This window comes from Eurosta solidaginis, chromosome 4 (assembly GCF_040869045.1).
Source record: "Eurosta solidaginis isolate ZX-2024a chromosome 4, ASM4086904v1, whole genome shotgun sequence".
Taxonomy (NCBI): Eukaryota; Metazoa; Arthropoda; class Insecta; order Diptera; family Tephritidae; genus Eurosta; species Eurosta solidaginis.
Genome location: NC_090322.1, coordinates 128,122,320 through 128,136,346, shown reverse-complemented (window position 1 = coordinate 128,136,346; position 14,027 = coordinate 128,122,320). Strand labels below are relative to the sequence as shown.

Genomic DNA, 14,027 nt, shown 5'->3' with positions numbered 1-14,027 from the left:
CATGTTCTAAATTCTAAAGTAGATAGATCTCCTCGTCAACTACGTCATCTTGAATATATTGCTCAATTTACAAATGATATTCAATATATACGCGGAAAAGACAACATAGTTGCCGACACACTTTCCCGTATTCCAGAAATAAATGCAATTTCTACTCAAGATATAAATTTAGAAACTTTATATAAAGAACAGCAAACTGATACATCTTTACAAAAAACCATTTCTGATCCAAATTCTAAAAATAATTTAAAAGAAATTCATATTCCAATTATTAATTTAAACATATGGTGTGATGTTTCTCTACAACCTTTTCGACCTTATGTTCCACATTCTATGAGAAGAATTATATTTGACAAAATTCACTCATTATCTCATCCAAGTATAAGAACAACTAGAAAATTAATTCAAACTAAATATTATTGGCCTAACATGCGTAAAGAGATTAACGATTGGACTTCATCTTGCATCAATTGTCAAAAATCCAAAATTTCAAGACACACTAAATCTCCTATCCAAAAAATTCAAATACCATCAGGCCGTTTTGAACATATACATATGGATATTGTTGGACCTCTTCCAGTTTCAAATGGAAATTGTTATATTTTAACAATTATTGATAGATTTTCACGTTGGCCTGAAGCTTATCCGCTTAAAGATATTTCAACAAATACTATAGTAAAAACTTTTATTCAAAATTATATACCACGATTTGGTATACCATTAAATATTACAGTAGATCAAGGTTCACAATTCACCTCAAAATTTTTTACAGAATTAACTAAACTTTTAGGTTCTCATAAAATTCATACATCTCCTTACCATCCCCAAGCAAATGGCATGATAGAGAGATTTCATCGAACTTTAAAAGCAGCAATTATAGCATCAAACGACTCGGTTCATTGGTCTGACATTTTACCATTCATTCTACTTGGTTTACGAACTTCTATTAAAGAAGATTTAAAATGTTCATCTGCTGAACTTGTTTATGGCCAAACACTTAGAATACCTGGTGAATTAATTATTTCAAATAGTAATAAAGAACATGATTTTTCTAATGACGCTCTTCATAAAATAAGAGAATATTTTTCGGTTGTTCGTTCTAAAGTTTTTCATCATAACAAAGAAAATGTTTTCGTTCCTAAACAATTAGAAAATTGTGAGTATGTTTTTGTTAAAGTTCTTCGTAAATCTAATTTAGAATCACCTTATGAAGGACCTTTTAAAGTTATCTCTAAGAAAAATAAAACATTTTCAATTCAATACAAAAATACTATTAAAAATATTTCAATTGATTTACTTAAACCAGCAAACATACTTATTAACACTAATTTAAATACAAATACATTAAACAACAAAAAACAAAAAAAGGTTACTTTTAATATTAATTAATAATTTGTTTGTTTCAAATTTTCTTGGAGGGGGAGTAAATATAGTGTTAACTACTTTGTACTCTTTACTTTAATTTTTAAAATAATTTTAATTGAGTTTTCGTGTTAACTTAAAATTTTGAATAACTTCAAAAAAAGAAAATTCTAATTAGTTGGAAAATATCTAAACTCAAAAATAAACAAAAATAAATTTTATATTATAAACAAAAATAAAAGTTTTTTTAAATATCAACATGAATGTTGATATATTTTTTCTTGGAGGGGGAGTAAATATAGTGTTAACTACTTTGTACTCTTTACTTTAATTTTTAAAATAATTTTAATTGAGTTTTCGTGTTAACTTAAAATTTTGAATAACTTCAAAAAAAGAAAATTCTAATTAGTTTGAAAATATCTAAACTCAAAAATAAACAAAAATAAATTTTATATTACAAACAAAAATAAAAGTTTTTTAAAATATCAACTTGAATGTTGATATAGGTACCCAATGTTGAAGCTGTATCTGTCGTAACACTCGTTATATTTATGATATTGTTGTTATTTATGGAAATATTTTCTTTTAAACTTGAAAGTTTTATAAGTGAAATATCAGCCTGTGTATCTACTAAGAAAGTGCATGTTTTAAAAGAGTCGTTGCAATTCAATTCGATAAAATCTGAGTAGTTCAGATTTAGACAATAAATTGATTTATTTTGAAAAACGTTATTTAATTTAGATTCTGGTCCCCTACTGTTTGCTCCTGAGGGACGATGGCGTTTAAAGTGCGAACACTAGCGTTATTTGTTGTATTTGAGCGTCGATTGTTGTTACTGTTGTTATTGCTGTTGTTTCTGTTTACGGGCCTGCTATTGTTATTACGAAAATTACCATTACTTCGCGAGCTATAATTATTGTTGTTATCATGCCTATAATTGTTATTGTTGTTTCTGCTAAAGTTGTTGTACCTTGAAAAGTTGTTCCTATTATAATGATTTGACCTGAAGTTACCTCGAAAACTACTATTTTGCCTTTTATAACGCGATCTAAACGCTAATGCCTGCCTTTCACTTGCTTGGTTATTTTGTCCTACGATCATTTTCGCAACTACATCCTTAGAATCAGTAAACGTAGTTGACGCTAAAATTGATTTTACTAGGTCTGAGCGAGTGGTCAGTCGGCAAACGTTGACGGTTTGTTCCACTGCCATCTCGTGCGCCTTTCCCTGAGTCATTCCTTCTATAACTAATGATCGTTCTAAAGCATCGGAAAGTTCCTCAGCACGTTTGGCGAATTCAGTATGATTATTATTAAAAACTTTTAAAGATGCAATTTTTTCTGCAACAACTTTTGAGTTGTCAGGTTTTATTCTACCTTTTAACGCATATTTTATTTGTTGAATTGTTGTTACTTCATTTGGAATTGGCTCACGCGCTTTCCCTTCTAGCTTGGATTTTATAAACGAAATGAAGGTATTTGTCAAATTTTGTTCCATTAAATCTTCTATCAAAATAATTTTATCTATAAAGGATGCAAGTAAAACGGATCGCCGCTGTAGTTTTCTCTAATTATGGATGCACACATAGTAATAAAAGTTTTCTTTTGCTCTGCAGTCGCCATTGTTGGTTGTTTTTCGTTAATTGTTTCTAAATTATTATTGTGAACTGCATTAGAAAATCCAGCGAAATCCTCAAGATACGGTACTTTGTTTTAACAATACTAGCTTTGTATGCTGAAGTTGCTGTGAAGTGAATGTTGAAATATTTAAACCGCACTGTATTCGTTTAATAATGCAAAGAAGCTGTTAGCTGTTGGAGTATTTGAAAGACACTGTATTTGATGCATAGTTTTAAAAGAATCGTAAATAGGAAAGGGTGTTGAAATATTTGGAAGACACTGTATTCGTAGAAAACTTCGAAGAAATTAGCCGTGTTTTTTTTACACGTAAACGTCTATACGCTTAAACTTTATATGGACTGCTAAGCGTCAAACTTTAAATACACCTCTGAAATTGCTGCGCATAAAATGTTTACTACTAAATTTCAATACGCATTATACTCAGATGTAACTGAAATATGTGTTTTTGTTTCACGCTCTACACTAATTCTATGTATTCTATGTGTGTCCACAATTCATCGCAACTGATTTAGCTATATGTTAGCCGTGTTTTTTTTTACACGTAAACGTCTATACTCTTAAACTTTATATGGACTGCTAAGCGTCAAACTTTAAATACACATCTGAAATTGCTGCGCATAAAATGTGTAGTACTAAATTTCAATACGCATTATACGCAGATGTAGATAGATAGATAATTAATTGAGGATCGCACTGCGACCATTGGTCTATTGTGCCCTCAACTGCTTCACAGCACCTCATCCAAGCCGACTTCTCTGATGAACCCTAGCAGTTCACCTGGCTTGAGGGATTTGATGTGAGAGTGCTCTGGCCATGGTGAGCCCAAAAACTTAGCCCTACGTCTTGAGATTGCGTCACATTCCAGGAGTATATGTTCCGCCGTCTCCGCTGATCGATCACAAAATCGGCATGTGTTGTTCGATAGGATGCCCAGCTTCTGCATGTGGCTGTTCAGTCTGCAGTGCCCTGTAAGAATAGCTGTTAGGATCCTCAGGTTATCTTTCGACAGACCCATTAATGCTCTATATCGAGTTGTGTTGTAGCCCCCCCAGCAGTAACTTAGATTGCCTCAAGCCTGGCATATTGCGCCAGTGTTCTTCCCTCTTATCCCTTTCTTCTAATAGTAGATGCCCTCTGATTTCCTGCGGGCCTACTGGCAGGAACGGCTCAGGACCAATAGGTCGTGTCATTGCTGCCTCCTCTGCCAGGCTGTCCGCTTGCTCATTTCCCTCCACTCCCCGGTGGCCAGGAACCCAGGCCAACAACAGTTTGTTGTGTGCTCCTAGTCGATTTAGCTTTTCAACGCTCTCAAGTACTAGTGCTGATTTTATTTCAGGCGCCGAGATCGCCATGAGGGCGGCCTGACTGTCACTGAGTATGGCAATTGTTTCGTTGGAGTATTCGCGCTGAAGGTTCAGCTCAGCACACTGGCTTATAGCCAACACTTCCGCTTGAAAAATGCTCGCGTGTGCTCCCAGAGGCGTTGATATCTTGGCTCTGGGTCCAATGACTCCAGATCCAATCCCCTCTGGCGTCTTCGAGCCATCTGTGTACCATACTATTTTATTTAGCTGATGAATGTACACAATTCTGCTTTCCTCCCACGTACCCTTGTCTCCCAATTCTACTTTGTACCTTCTCTCATAGACTATCTGCCCGAGGATATCATCCCTCGGGAGTTGAGAGATTGGGATCTTCTCTCTCAATTCCTCCATGTTTCGGGACGATATAACTTTACCTATGCCCGAGCCCTCCTTAGCAATATTCAGGAGGGTTCTCTTGGCTGACTGCTCTATTGATATATGCAGCGGGGTCAGATCAAGGATAGCCTCCAGCGCTGCTGTAGGGCATGTGCGCATAGCTCCCGTGATGCATACACATGCCAGTCGCTGAAGTTTTGACAGCGCTTGCCTCGTCTTCGCCCGAGTTGTTTTCGATGCCCAGGCTATCGAACCGTATGTTATCATAGGTTTTACTATCATGGTATACATCCATCTTAGCACATGCGGGCTACAGCCCCATGATTTGCCTGCTAGACGTTTGCATATCATGATGGACCTCGTGGCCTTAGCTCTCATGGGGTCGAAGTGCTGTTTCCATAGGAGCTTGGTGTCAAAAGTGACCCCCAAGTATTTCACCGCGGTTCCCTGTTCTAGTGCCACGCCATTTATTGTAATTGCTCTCAGGGCCGGTAGGGCCCTTCTTCTGGTGAAAGGGATGATGGTCGTTTTAGATGGGTTGATGTTCAGCCCCACACTGGCACACCATCCCTTCGTAATATTCAGTGCTCGCTGTATTATGTCACAGAGCGTACTCTCGAACTTACCCCTTGCAATTATGACGATGTCGTCAGCGTATCCCTGGCATCTTATGCCACTGTCAGATAGCTTTTGCAGGAGTTCGTCCACTACTAGGCTCCACAGAAGGGGTGATAGAACACCTCCTTGAGGGCACCCCCTCGTGGTATTAACCTTAACTGCGCTGTTGCCTACATGGACTTCAGCGATTCTTGTGCGGAGTAGATTGTCAATCCATCTCTGGATAGGCATCTGAATTCCTCTTCTCTGCAGTGCTATGTTTACGCTTTCATGAGATGTGTTGTCAAAGGCACCCTCAATGTCAAGGAAAACGCAAATCACTGTTTCCTCTGTTTCGAATGCCCTCTGTATTTCAGATGTTAATTGGTACAGAGCTGTGTCCGTGGACCTACCCGCTCTGTACGCATGCTGGCTATGATGTAAGGGCCAGCTCTTGAGGGCGTTCGACCTGATTTCTTGGTCCAATATCTTTTCCATTGCCTTCAAGACAAAGGAAGTTAGACTTATTGGTCTGAAGGACTTTGCCTGCGAATAGTCCTTTTTTCCTACTTTTGGTATGAAAACCACTTTTGCTCTTCTCCACATCATGGGTATGTATCCCAGTGCCAGACTATCTCTCATGATCCTGGCCAGATGTGGGATGATCTGTGTCCCTTGCTGCATTAGCACCGGGTAGATGCCATCCACCCCCGGAGATTTGTATTTCTCAAAGGATTCCACTGCCCATCTGACTCTGGCCTCACTGAAGAGGGAGTTGGCCAGTTGCCAGTCTGATGGGGTTGGTTTCACTCTGGGGAACACAGGTTCCGGTACTTGCGGAGAGGCACCCGGAAAATGCGTGTGTAGCAGGGCCCTCGCTCGCTCCTCCACCGTTCCGGTATAGGTACCGTCTGGAAGCCTAATCGCTAAGTTAATCTCCCTCTGCTCTTTGGCTAGGGCCTTGTGGAGCCTTGCCGCTGCAGGTGTGCTAGAAATTCCCTCACAGAAATTTCTGAAACTTTCCCTCTTAGCTTTCCTTATCTCTTTATTGTACTTTGTTAGATTTTGAGTGTATTCCTCCCAGTTGCCGGTTCTTCTTGCCCCGTTAAAGAGTTTCCTGACTTTCTTCCTTAGTAGTGTTAGGTCATGCGACCACCAGGGGGTTGCCTTCTTACCCTTAACTAGGGAGACTCGGCAACTGGAGTTGTAGGCATCTATCATTATCTGATTTGCCCTATCTACCCTGCCCTCTAACTCAGTACAGTTAGTGCTTCTGCTCTTATTTCTGAGACTATCCGCGTTAGCCTCTATGATACTTTTGTAGCTGCCCCAGTCTGTTTTCCTGGGATTTCTTTTAGGGCTGTATTGCCCCGATACAGCACCCAGCTCAAGCCTTATGATCCGATAGGGAGGGTTCTTCTGAGACTCTCCATTTCGAGATCATATTCTCAGTCAGGTTGTTGCCAAGTGTTATATCTAGGACCTCTGCCCTGACTCTCGTGACAAACGTCGGTTTGATCCCGACGTTATATATATTCAAATCGTTGCTGACTATATATTCTAGTAAACACTCACCCCTTTGGTTGGTATCATTGCTGCCCCACTCCGTGTTGTGGGAGTTAGCATCGCTTCCTATGATCAACGGAAGTTTCGCTCTTCTGCAGCGTTCCACTAGCTTCTGCACGTTAACTGGAGGGACTGTGCTGTCGTCCCCCGGGAAGTAGGCTGCGGCCAGCACAATGCTGGTGTTGTCTCCATTCACCTTTGCCTCGATCTGCACCGCCACCAGATCCCGGCTTAAAAATTCTGTAATGCAAAAATAGTTAATGTTTGACTTAAGCATTACACATGCTCTTGGTCTCTGCTGTGAGAGATCCCAAATAACTTTGTTATTACTTACATTAAGGCCCCTCACCTGTCCCTTGTAAGCCCAAGGTTCTTGTATGAGGGCGATGCCCAGATCATCCGAGGCGAACCTCCTCACCAGTACAGCCGAGGCTGCAATGGCGTGATGGAGGTTGATCTGGGCTATTTTTATGCTTGTGCCGGTCATTTTGGCCCGGCCGGCCTCATCGGATCATCTTCATCCGACAATCCGCTCTCGCTTTCGTCCCGCCTATTCAGCTCCAGCTCCTGGAGGTCGAGGCCCTCGATGAGCTCTTGTGTGGTGGGGATTTCTTTTTCATCCCCAGGCTGCACGATTTTGTCCTTGCTTGCTGCGGTGGGAGGGTTTGTGGTCTCGCGAGCTCTGATGGTATCGGTGCTCGCGTCCGTCATGTTTTCGTCCGACAGCTCGCCTCTGTCGGTGCCCTCTGCCTCCGCCTTGTCTTCCGGCTGCTCACTATTCCCTGGTTGCCTCTGCCTCCAGGGTCTCACTAGGACCAGGCCGTACCTATAGTGCAGCTTAAGGCCGTTCCTGCGTATGATTTGATACGATTCCTCGTCTATGCCTACGTCGAGACGTAGGCCTGTTTCCTCTGCGCTACAATTAATGACGCGCCATCTCTGCGTCCTGAGGCCCTCATTTTGGTTGGCGAGGAGCCGTAACGCAAACTCTTTTGGGCGTTCTGCACTTCTGGGGAGGAACATAGTCACATTATGCGTTGGCGGTATTTCATCCCCGCGTCTCGTGCATAATTGTGGCCCTGTCCACCCCTCAAGCGTCGGTATTACTTCAACGAGCCACTTAACTGTTTTTTCGTCCTCGCAGTCCACGAGGAGCAGCCCTGCTCGGAAGTATACCCCGCAAAAAACTAGGGCATGCCCACATCCCCTGAACACTCCGTCCATTATGAGCTCTTGGAGATTCGTCAGGTCTTCTTGACTTAGGGCCTCCGCCGGGTAGTTACTGGGCAGAACAGCTATTCGGATACCCCTAAGGGCTTCCGAATAGCTCTGCTGCCTTGGTGCCATCCCAGCAGGTACCCCAGTCGCCCTGGCTTGAATCTCCCTGCCCGTGGGTGCAGTGTTCCTGGGAGCGTGGGCCCGTTGCCTTTTTGAGCTCGGAGTTTCCTCCGGCGTAATTTGCCCGATCCTGCGCTTTTCAGTGGGAGCGGGCGCATGCTGGTCAGCTGCCGCTGGCTGTGCTCTCCTTCCTTCTTTGCTTCCACTTTGAGCATTGGCTTTTCTCTGCCCGTGGTCTAGCTCATGCCTGCGCTCATCTGCCCTGGCTCTTGCCTCCCTGGGCGACAGGCCTTCCTCTAGATATCGGAGGTATCTTTTTACCCCAGCCCCACTTAGTCCAAAGCGTCTCTTGTCATCCAGCGCTCCTGGACTGCCCCGTGGTGGAAGTGCAGGTTGCCTGCCTCTGTTGTGCCTTCTGTTAGGCCGCTTCCACTCCTCCGGGTTCCGCTCTGTATTTTTCCCTTCCTGGGACCTTTCATAGGTCCTCTGTGAGCTGCTACTGGAGTCATGCTCCGACGGTGACCGCCTAGACTTACTCGTCCCTCTAGAGGGACTGCTAGGGTGGTGGTTTTCGTGCTTGGATGCACCGTCGTAGCCTCTCTTTGTCAGCTTTTCTCGCTCTCTTGCAGTTAACTCTTTTGTTTTCTCTTTCGGCCCGCGCTGCGCAATGGAGGTACTGGGCCCTCCATGGATCGCGGGTTTGTTTCCTGCCGCCGCCTTCTGCTCACCTTGTTTGACTTGCCCGCGCTGCTCACCAGTGGATAGGGGTCCACTGGGGATCGCGGGTTTCTCTGCTTCCTGGTTGGAGTGCTCTTCGGGCCCGCGCTGCTCTCCTTGGGTTTTGGTGCTGCCCTTGGGGTTCGCGGTTTTGAGAGCCGGTTCCCTGTATACTCCAGTGCTAGTGGAGGGATGCTCTAAGAAGAGCATTGCCTCCTCTCTCGTGAGGCTTTCCAGGAATTGCCTGGAGTACGTGCGTGGCCTGCTGCTTCTCTGCCCGCTGCTCTTCCTGGAGCCCGTTTTTTTTTGTTGTGCTTTTTTGTTATTGTTGTTGTTGGTTTTTTGTTGTTGTTGTTGTCCATCATCTTTTTCTTACGACAACTTGCTTGACATGGCAAGCGTTGTTGTCTCTGCTTTAGTGTGGGGAACTGGGTTGGTCCGCCGCGGCAGAGCCCCTTGACGCGGTAAGGCCATGGTTACTCCCCAAGGTGGCCCGGTGTTGGGGAGGCGCCGTTATAATACAGCCGGTGTTGTGGACCTCCTGGCTGCAAACCAGTCCAATGGGCACGGTGACGCATAACACCCTGGATTAGGAGGTGACAGTTCCTGGTTACCGATCGCATTCGACCACATCTGTCAGGTGAGGTGGTTGCCCCGCTCCCATCTGACCAATTAGTATCGAATGCGATCGGCGTAAGCCCCTGCACCGCTACAAGGTGACTGTCTTCGCAGGAGTACGCAGATGTAACTGAAATATGTATTTTTGTTTCACCCTCTACACTAATTCTATGTATTCTATGTGTGTCCACAATTCATCGAAACTGATTTAGCTATATGTTATACCCTATGGCCATCAGATGGTTGTGTTTCCGGTTTTCGGTACACCCTGTCGCTGTAGCCTTTGCCGCTAGATGGGTCTCCTAAGCATTATCTAGGCGAGGATAGGCATTTTTTTTCACGCGCAAACGTAAACGTATACGCGTGTATAAAAAAACACGGATGGCACTGTATTCATTGGAATATTTAAAAGCACTGTATTAGTTGAATCGTTTTAGAAAGGGATTTGAAAAATATACCTAGAGCACTGTATTCGTCGAATGGTTTTCAAAATTGTTTTGGAAAATATATATAAAGCACTATATTCGTTGAGAAAAATATGTAAATATTTATAATATTTAATATGTTTAATTTCCGAAGAAATAATTCGAAAATGAGAAAAAGTAAGTTTTCACCGATAAAAATAAATTTTCACCATTACTATGATTGACTGTAACCCGCCTATATTGATATTTGAAGTCATTGAGAATTTTTTTAAAAATTGATTAGGTTTGACTAATTATCGCAAAATTTTGGCGAAAAGATTTGATAAATTTTTGATATTATACATATAAGATTGATGTATAATTTGCATTTCAAAAAGGTTTTAAACAAATTTATAAATTTGAAAAAATATTTTTTCGATTGTATTTATTACGAAGCAATGTTCGAGTTTTAAATAAAAAAAATTCAAGTTCCATATTAATGATCGAAGAAGAAAGAAGATAGTAATATATGCGTGATAGTAAGCATGTGGTGGCCGTATATTTAAAATTATTATTTTTTATGTACATTCGAATTTTTTCGATATTTAAATGTTTATATGTTTATATTTCAATATAATTGTTTATGTATGTAAGTTTTTCTATTTAAAGAATTTAAATTTGGTAAAATATTTAATTAAACAGGTTTATGAAAAAGTGTAATATGAAAAATTCAATTTCTTAGATTAATTTGTTTAACATGTTATTGTCTTTATAGTAGAAAAAGTATGAGGCTACATGCGTAGTATACAAATGTTTATAGGAAAAGTATGTTTATAAGCAAAAGTGTCAATTTGTGTTGCTACATTTATGCATGTACATGTGTATTACGAAAAATTGTTGCTACGTTTATAGTATACATGTATATTGAGAAAGCCAAAATGTCTACTTATCTACCTACAAATTTCAAATTTTATATACGAATGTATTAAGGTACTGTACCTCCCTTTTTCTGCTTTGCTTGCTGCCTTCGCTTGTATATTGCTGAAATTTGTTGTTGTTGGTGTTTTCTTGCGTAATGCTGCCGTTACCAAGTGAATTTTTCCTCTTTGCCTCCCTCTTTCGCTGTGATTTTTTTCTCAGGTTGAGTTGATGGCGTTGGTGGAGTAAATGGCGTGGATAATTTACCGCACTTAACGGTGCTTGGTAAGAGCGTCACTGGTGGTTGTGCTTATCATCGCCGTTATGGCATAGTACAGCCAGTTCAAAAAATAAATTTTTTCCATATACATGTAAGTATTTATGTAATACCACAATTTTGCCAATAACTTTTCTCTTTCTAGTTTTTAAAATGTATGTATATTTTGGATTTAGTTCCAAAAGAAATTTTATGTAAATTTGTAAATTCGGTTTTATCTTAACCATTTAAAAAAATTTTGAAAATTTATAGTTTTTGTTTGTTTTTTTGAAAGTTTATGATTTTTGTAGTTTTTCTTTTGATATTTTATATATTTTTTTTTGTACTTTTTTGAAATTTTGTAATTTTTGTAGTGTTTGAAATTTTATGATGATTTTTTTTTTGTAGTCTTTTTGTAATTTATATTTTTTTTGTAGTCATTTTATAATTTTATAATTTTTTTTTGTATTTTTTGAAATTTTGTAATTTCTTTTGAAATTTTATAATTTTTGTAGTTAGATTTTGTAGTTTGAAATTATAGATTACTTCATGTAATTTTTAAAATTTTGTTGCGATAAACTTTTCGTAATTTATATCATTTTATGTAAATTTTTTTTTGTATGTATTTTCTTTTTATCACAACCACCACCACATCACAACCACCACGCACTTAATTTTTGTAGCAAATTTGTTAGGGTCCTTCAATTTTCCAGGTCCCCGGAGCTACCATTTTTCTGCAGGCATAGTCACGGTCGCCATTTAGGGACCAAGATGCTTGGCCAAGATGGTCCCCATTCCTTTGTAGACTGGTGTCTTCAGTCGAAAAATCTGCACAATTGCTAGCATTAGCTTATTCACACTTGTTCCCATAAATTTGAAATAAAGATTGTTCCACTGACTTAGGTGAAAACGTTTACAGTTTATTTAATAAAAAGTTATTAAAAATCACAAAAGTAAGTTAACTGAGAACTTTGATTATTTCCAATTTATTACAACTACCACAAGTAAAATTAGATCGACCGTTCGCTTTAACACGCGCAAAATATCTGGCGTCATTCAAAGTGACGTTTGTTATTAAGGTAACCCTCATTGTGAATGATTGGTGTGGTCAAAAATTGATGTGGTTAATATTTAATGATTGATGTTATGGTCACTCAACACTTATCATAAGGGTTACCTTACATTATGACTCCCAGCAATCGACCCACCAGACGCTTGCCGCTGGGTGGAAGGCCTGCTGGTGGGGGCCAAGGGAGGGGCGGTAGCGGCACTGATGGCCTCCCGGTCAGTACCCCCTCCGCTGCAAGGCGCAACATCCCCATCAAAGGCACCACACAACTGCTAAACTTCTCCAAAAATATCGTGAGCGATGTCAAAGGACGAGCTTTTAACCCAGGACCACGAATCGGGTTGACTATACATTAAGGCTCCATTCCGTGTTATTCGGAAACCAAAGAGGTTTGACCTTTAAAATTTTGGTTAAAGGTTCTCAGGGACTTTCCCACCGAGAATTAATCAGTTCTTGTTGCTGTAGTAGCAGTGCTTCGCCCCATCCAATAGGCTCAACCGATCAGAAATTGGCATCAATATCCACTAAGGGGAGTCCAAGGAAACCTTCAGTTTCAACAGGGCTGGATCAGAGTGAGAGGGGTGTTAGGCAGCTAGCAGAGCAAATAGACAATACGACTTTCTCCACGATAAACGGCGATGCCCACACCAGAATTGCAGGTAATTGTTACAGCTCGCCTGACAACTCAATCGTCAGCGCAGTCAATCGTCAAACCCCTGTCCAATCCAACTAGACACAAAGATAAAGTATCCATAGCCTTCGGCAATAGAACTTTATCTGATTTGAAGAAATGCGCGAACGCCTATTGCCGACCATTTATAATGCATTCTTCTGTAGACAAAGCCAGACTCTCCCAGAGGTTGAAGAAGCCATCCACAAGGCTAAGCCCTCCAAATCAATAGACCCAGACGGAATAGCCATGCCAATGCTAAAACATCTTAACGCTGAGGGAATCAACTACCTAACGCATGTTTTAAACCTGTCGCTGAAGTCCTTTGTCATTCCCAAACAATGGAAAATGGCAAGGATAATTCCACTACTAAAGCCTGGTAAACCAGCTAACGAAGGCGAGTCATATCGACCGATGTCACTCCTTTCGCCAGTAGTGAAGACATTGGAATCCGCCCTGCTCCCTCGTTTCACGGCAAATCTTCGCCTAACCACGCACCAACATGGCTTCCACAAAATGCACAGCACCACCACCGCGCTAAAGGCCATAAACACTAAGATTAATTACGGACTTAATCAGGGAAACTCCCATCATAGGACGGTACTCGTGGCACTTGACCTGTCAAAAGCTTTCGACACAGTCAACTACGGCACGCTTCTCCAAGACATATGTAGAAAGCTCACACCTTTCCCCTTGTCTAAAACGATGGACAGCAAATTAACTGAATGGTCGGCAAACGTCAGTTCAATTTAGGAACGAAATCTTAAAGCCTAGGAAAAATAAACAGGACTACTACAGGGTGTTGTCTTATCCCCGCTTCTGTTTAATTTCTATATCAAAACTCCCCCACCAGAGAGAGTTACAGTGTGTTGAATTAACGACAGACACTCCCCGAAGGTTTTGGGGAGTGTTATCGATGTTGATGGCGGCCACCGTGGTGTGATGGTAGCGTGCTCCGCCTACCACACCGTATGCCCTGGGTTCACACCCCGGGTAAAGCAACATCAAAATTTTAGAAATAAGGTTTTTCAATTAGAAGAAAATTGTTCTAAGCGGGGTCGCCCCTCGGCAGTGTTTGGCAAGCGCTCCGGGTGTATTTCTGCCATGAAAAGCTCTCAGTGAAAACTCATCTGCCTTGCAGGTGCCGTTCGGAGTCCGGCCGATTTGTAGGG

General features: G+C 41.2%; 1 protein-coding gene and 1 long non-coding RNA gene across 4 annotated transcripts in view; both read left to right on the top strand.

Moving 5' to 3' along the window:
• MAPk-Ak2 (MAP kinase-activated protein kinase 2) overlaps positions 1 to 14,027 on the top strand; it is a 383,073-nt gene that overhangs the window by 336,897 nt on the left and 32,149 nt on the right. The window lies entirely within an intron of this gene.
• The window catches only part of LOC137250325 (uncharacterized), a 47,179-nt gene that overhangs the window by 32,641 nt on the left and 511 nt on the right, over positions 1 to 14,027 (top strand). The window lies entirely within an intron of this gene.